Raw genomic sequence first — 6000 nt, 5'->3', positions numbered from 1 at the left:
CCCAAGGGGTCTGACTGATAAATGATTCATTGCTTCCAGATCCCCATGAATAAGAAATGGGAATCTCAGCAGTGTAAGGGTCCTTCTTGGAATCAAGAGTTCGGTGGGAGGGCATGAGCTTAGCAGGTAAGGCTCAACCACTGACTACTGGATCCCAGGAAAAGGGCTGAGAAAATACACACGCATGACCTGAAAAAGCGCAGCGCAGCAGTCAATCAAGTGTCCCGCTGAGGTCGTGGTCTAATCTTTTTTTTAATATAATTTTTTATTAGCTTTTTTAAACATATCATTTTCAACAGTAATTAAACATACCTTTACATCTTATTCAAATTTTTGACTTCCATCAATCCTGTCTGAAAATTTTCCAGTCTAATCTCTGAGTATGCATTTCTTATCTTCCCTATTACATTTCAAACTCATAACCAATATCTGTATCTTTTTCTACTTTGTAACACTTCGTATATTTCTCCTTACAAAACTTCTTGTAGTCCTACTAGCGTAATTTGTTGATTACAGTTGCTCTTCAAATAATTCATACACTTCTTCCAATCTTCTGTAAATCTCTGGTCCCGCAGGTTTTGAATCCCTCCTGTCATTTTGTCCAATTCTGCATAGTACATTAATTTCGTCTGCCATTCTTCTTTCGTCGGAAAATCTCTTCTTGTTTCCATTTCTGGGCTAACAATACTCTTGCTCTAATCTAATCCAGGATTCCCCAACCTGCTGTCTTACAGTTGGACTTTGATTCCCATCACCCCTGAACATTGGCCATGCGGGAGGACACCAAGCTGGGAACGGCTTGTTTAACCCCATCGCAGTACCCCAGGATACCTTTGATATTGACCAACCTCCTTCACCCCTCCAAGTTATGCTCCCCCCATTTTCATCAGGTTGATTTCCTGGGCCTGCTGGTTACTCAACAGACCTTGTTATTTACTGCTCCCCACCCTGCACACTTCATGCAGATTTCGGCTTTATCGCATGCAGTATGGGGCATTCAGGAGAACATTGGGCTTTGGGGGGCCTTCCACCCCACCTTTGATTGGTGCTCCACAGATCCACTCCCTCAGATCTTGTATGGTGTGACAATGAAGAACCTCCTGATCCATGCAAAGCTGCCACTGTGACTCCTATCAGGTGAGCAGTCAGGGGAAAGGATTTCAGTCTGCTAACCACTAGAATAAGAGACACAGCTGAAACACCGGGGTTGTTTTTTATTATTATTGAACGATCAGTTGTGGAGCAAGTCCTGGATGTCAATCTTTTTTCTTCTTGCAGAGTCACTGTGCCTTTTGAAACTGTGTAACAGGATAGGAGGGTGCCATGTTTCCCTGTGATGAATGTAACTGTTTGCCATGCATTTCTTGATGGGCACATGACCCCTGGGAAGAAAACAGCAGCAGCCCCACATCTGAACATCTGACTTCTTGCTAGCCACCGCTTCTGCTGCATCACTTGTGGTCTTCCTGGCACTGTTGAGGGAACATCATTTCCTGTGGAGAGATGAGAAAGGCCTGGTAAGTTTAGATAGAATGGGGTAGGAGCTGAAACCAGGGGTTTGTTGAAAATGCATAACTGAGAAAGGATGTCCTCACACGGGTGCTTTTCTATTGCCTCAGTCAAACTCACTACTCTTTCATTGCCCGGGCACTCACCTAGTTGTAGGAATAGCTGGAGTACAGCATTTTGTGTTCAGAAGAAGAGGAATCTTTATTTGCATCAGCCACTAGCCATAGAAATAAAATGAAATAACATGTACAGAAGAAAGAGGTAAAAACTTAACTATGCAAAATACATTTTGGAGGTTCACATCAGTAATCAAACAACAGATCTTATTCTAATTGCCCCTGCTAAAAAATTTGCAGGAGGAGAATCTTTATTTGCATCAGCCACTAGCCATAGCAATAAAATAAAATAAATGTAGAGGTAAAAACTTAACCAAGAGAAAATACATTTTGGGGCTTTACATCAATAAACAAATAATACAACTTATTCTAATTGCCCCCACTAAAAACCTTGAAGTTTTTGCTGTCACCTGATCATCTTGATCTGCTGGAAGAAAGGACACAGTAGCAATGGTTGAGCGACCTGGCATGGACAATAATAGAGGGGTGATAACTTCACTCCTCAAATCTTCATAAAGAGTGCAAGCCAGAAGCACATGAGCTACTGACTATATACTGCCATCTCCACAGGGACATAACCATTTCCCCCAGTGGAATTTTTAGCATTTTGTGTTCATTCACAGGGGTGCTTCTTGCTGCCTTTCCCACTCCATGGCAGAAGCTCAGGGAGTTGTGGTGGCAGCACCTTTTTCAGGAAGCACTGCTGCTGATTGATGCGTAAGGGACAGTTGTTTAGTCCGTATAATTTCAACACATTTAAGTGGAAGGAGAAACACTCTAGGGCAGGCATAGGCAAACTCGGCCCTCCAGGTGTTTTGGGACTACAGCTCCCATCATCCTTAGCTAACAGGACCAGTGACCAGGAATGATGGGAGTTGTAGTCCCAAAACATCTGGGGGGGGTGAATTTGCCTGTGCCTGCTCTAGGGCAGTTTCAGCCAACATGGCGGGGCAGGGTTGCAGAGCTGCCTTTCTGGCACTGGTGTCATGGCAGATCACCTGGATGGGCTAGAGTGGATAAGGGCAGCTGCGAGATTGGGGGTTGTGTGGGTGCACAGGTGGAACCAATCTGATGCTCATGCTGGTGTGCCTACACAACCCCAACCTCACTGCCACTGTGCATGCTGCCCCAGCCCCAGCCAGGTAAGCTGCATTGGTGCTGGTGTTGGCCAACACTGTATCCCTTGTTTGGGGGAAGAAGAGAGGATGTTTAGAAGTCATGCTTGGAAGCATGATGAGCCCTTCTTGCTTACCTATATGGCTGTGTTGTTCTTGCAGCGCCTTTGTTTAATCATGGATTTCTGAGGAAGAGTTCTCAAAAGGAAGTCTTCGGGTTAGGTCAGGTTTCAGCAGTGTCCCCTTCCTCTCTGACCTTTCCCACTGTGGATCGCCTCGTTTATTTCCACGTGCTGGGAGGGTGTTCCACTTTCTCTGACTGCGGGCCAAGACTCCTATGCAGGAACCCTGGGTGAGGCAAGTGTAACAGAGTCAAAAATGAGAAAACTCTGCCCATACCAACTGGCGACTTTCCCCAGCCATTCCTTACCTTTGATGGTCCAGATCTAATGTTACTTTGGACACCGATACACATCTTTGATTCTCATACTTTCAGGATTCTGTGCAGCTTGTCAATTCGTAATGGGTGATCTTTGCCTATAAACCTGTGCCTTTTCATTTACTTAAGACATCAAGGATCAAAGGAGAAAAGGGCAGTAAAACATTGCTTTTCCACCAATCTGCTTGTCATTTAGATATAGATTATTGTATAAATGTCATGGAAACAAGCTGTTCCCTGCTTTTTTTTTAAAAAAAAAGCAAACTTGCTTTGCAGTTTTCTTCCTCTTGATGAAAGGCTAAACAAAGCAAATGTGTTTACCAGGTAAAAGCTCTTTGCGATTCTCTCCCTCCCCTCCACTACTCAGTGAGTATGCATGATTCATTTCCACAACAGGATCCTTGAGCCTCCCAAATTAAATATTAGCATAGATTAAGGGCCAATATAGATGTGGCATTAAACATGCCCTTGCATTTAATGTGCTCATTTCAAAAAAATGCAAATAGCAGTCACTGGATTTGATAATTATTAGGAACGCAGCAGGTGGAGAGGGAGAGCTTAATTCTTCCTTCTTCTTTTTCTGCGCTGCAAATGAAAATTGCTCCTCCAAAGCTAATAGCCATTGACAAGACACATGCCCCTTCCAGGAATTTGTATAACGCCCCCTTAAAATTGCCTAATCCAGAGGCCATCAGTATGACATCTTGTGGCAGCTGTTGAAATGAGCACTTTAATGCAGGGCAGGTATCTGAAGTGCAGAAACGCCTGAGATTACTGATGCCAGAAGAGCACCAGAGATCACAGGGAAGTGATGCTGCCAGTGAGGGAGTGACTGCCAGTGCCCACTAGCAATGCAAATAGCAGCTTCACAGGTTTTCAGGATGTGAGAATACACAGGGAGGCTATAGGTCCCTGGACAGATGCTTTGAAGGATGGAAGAGAGGCCACTCACAATGACCGCTCCCCACATTAAATGGGGGGCACCCTTTGCGTGGTCGCACGCAGCCCCCTGGACCCTATGCAGCACCATTAGCACACGCTTGGCTTCGCCTTCCCCAGGTGGGATATCTAGAGGTGTCTGCCTACCTTAGCCAATCGGCCAATCCCACCTGGGGAGGTGTTGCCAAGGTGATCAGGCCAGGTAGGGGGAGGGACCACCCTGCCCACACAATAGGGGGAGGATCTTACCTGGGAATCTTCAGTTGGCTCCAGAGCTTCTCCCACCCTACCCACCCTCAGTTAAGACTTCTTTTGCAGGTTAACCTTTTCTCCACAGGTACATGGGCGCTGCTACGTCAAGGTCGCTGTTGAAGGGCTGGAAAGGAATTCTCCTGCATTTGCAGGTTTGCCTTTCCCGTAGCAAAACGTCACAGCTTTGGTGGTATCAGGCCTTGGGCGGAATCCTTTAGTCTATGCTCCCTAAATTGGGGGTGGGCATGTAGCGGTGACTCATGCCACCCTTCTCTTTGTGGCAGCGATACCAGGGTTCCCTGTTAAACGGGTTGTTTTGAGGGGAGGCTTTGGCCGTACGCTGAGAGGTTGTCATTGCTCTCCCCTGCGACGGCGGCGTAACGGGGGCGGGCTCTCTCTGCTTGAACATATGTTCTCCAGAGCCAGCCCACACACCCCCACACACTCTCTGGATAACCCTGATGTTCCCCAGATCCCTGGCGGGGGACTGGGAGGGATAAACGCCCAGTGCCTGAGCCAAGGTCTACCCACATCTGAAACATAGTAAAGTGTCTTGAGTTGTTATTCCACATGGGGGCTGCCCAGGGTTGGCGGGGACTCTGTCTGTCCACGCACAAACCCCTTGCACCCTTGTTAACGATCCTTTAATATATATATATATATAGAAACAGAAACAGTGGTAAAAAATAACGTAGGCACAACAAAAAACCCTGCACTCCACCCCTGAGAATTTCATTAAAAAAAAATTCTCCCCTTTTATAATTTTCAAGTGCAGTTTGTTTTCTCATTGATTGACGGAGAATGGCAAAAGGAAAAAAACACAGTAGAGAAATTGTCAGCTAGGTGTAGGGAAGACAGGCACAAATGACAGTGGTTAGGAAAATAGTCAAATGAATTTGGGGAGAAAGAGGAAAATGCTACATATGCTGCAGATTGATCTAGCAGAGCATGACATATGGCTGCTTAAATGATTCTTGAATGCTTTATAAAACTCTGTCCTTTAACTGCGCCAATGAAGAATGACTGAAAAGCATGCTGCTGACAGGCCCTTAAATGTTAAGGTGCCAAGAGAACATGGCAGCCCATTCTGGATGTTTCAATATTCCCTGGCTTCACCTTAGACATCCTGTGCAGAAGTACTAAGTGTGGCTATCAGGTGCCGGTCATTCATGAACGCTCGCCATTCAAAGAGGTTGTTTTAAGTCCAACCAATGCAAATGTGCTGGCGTTTAAAATCTGAAAGCTGGGGTGGGGGAGGAATAGTGACAATTCTCCAACACAACAATGAATTCTGTACCACAAAAAGCTGAATTCTGAGACTTTAAGGAATTATGCTAACTAAGCACATTTATTTAATTGTACCTCCTCTGTAGCTTGCAGCATTTCATCAAGCTTTGCCATTTGAAGCCTATTTGTTTACCATTAAGGGATAGAATTTTGCTTTTTTGGAAATGAGAATTCTGCATTTCCCAGGATACTAATTCTGAGCTAGAGAGTAATCCACATGCTTACATAGTGTAATCACAGAATTACAGGGTTTCATAGTGCCTTGATTGCATGCACCTGTCATTCAGAATTAACACAGCATCCGCATTTGGTGACATGAATTCATTTACTTTCATATAGACGG

General features: G+C 45.1%; 1 long non-coding RNA gene across 2 annotated transcripts; it reads right to left on the bottom strand.

Moving 5' to 3' along the window:
• Positions 1–1194: 1194 nt before the first annotated feature.
• Positions 1195–4864, bottom strand: LOC309514588. 2 transcript variants are annotated; one of them, XR_014212077.1, is made up of 2 exons: positions 2878–4864; positions 1195–1493 (listed from the first exon to the last, which is right to left on the bottom strand). It is a non-coding gene; the product is annotated as an uncharacterized lncRNA (long non-coding RNA). The 2 variants fall into 2 exon arrangements; XR_014212078.1 differs by lacking the exon at positions 2878–4864 and adding an exon at positions 1656–1935.
• Between the last annotated feature and the right edge of the window lie 1136 nt (positions 4865–6000).

The sequence above is a fragment of the Podarcis vaucheri genome (assembly GCF_965113315.1).
Source record: "Podarcis vaucheri genome assembly, chromosome: 11".
Lineage (NCBI taxonomy): Eukaryota > Metazoa > Chordata > Lepidosauria > Squamata > Lacertidae > Podarcis > Podarcis vaucheri.
The sequence above is the reverse complement of the archived record's forward strand: the minus strand, read 5'-3'. Positions and strand labels throughout refer to the sequence as shown.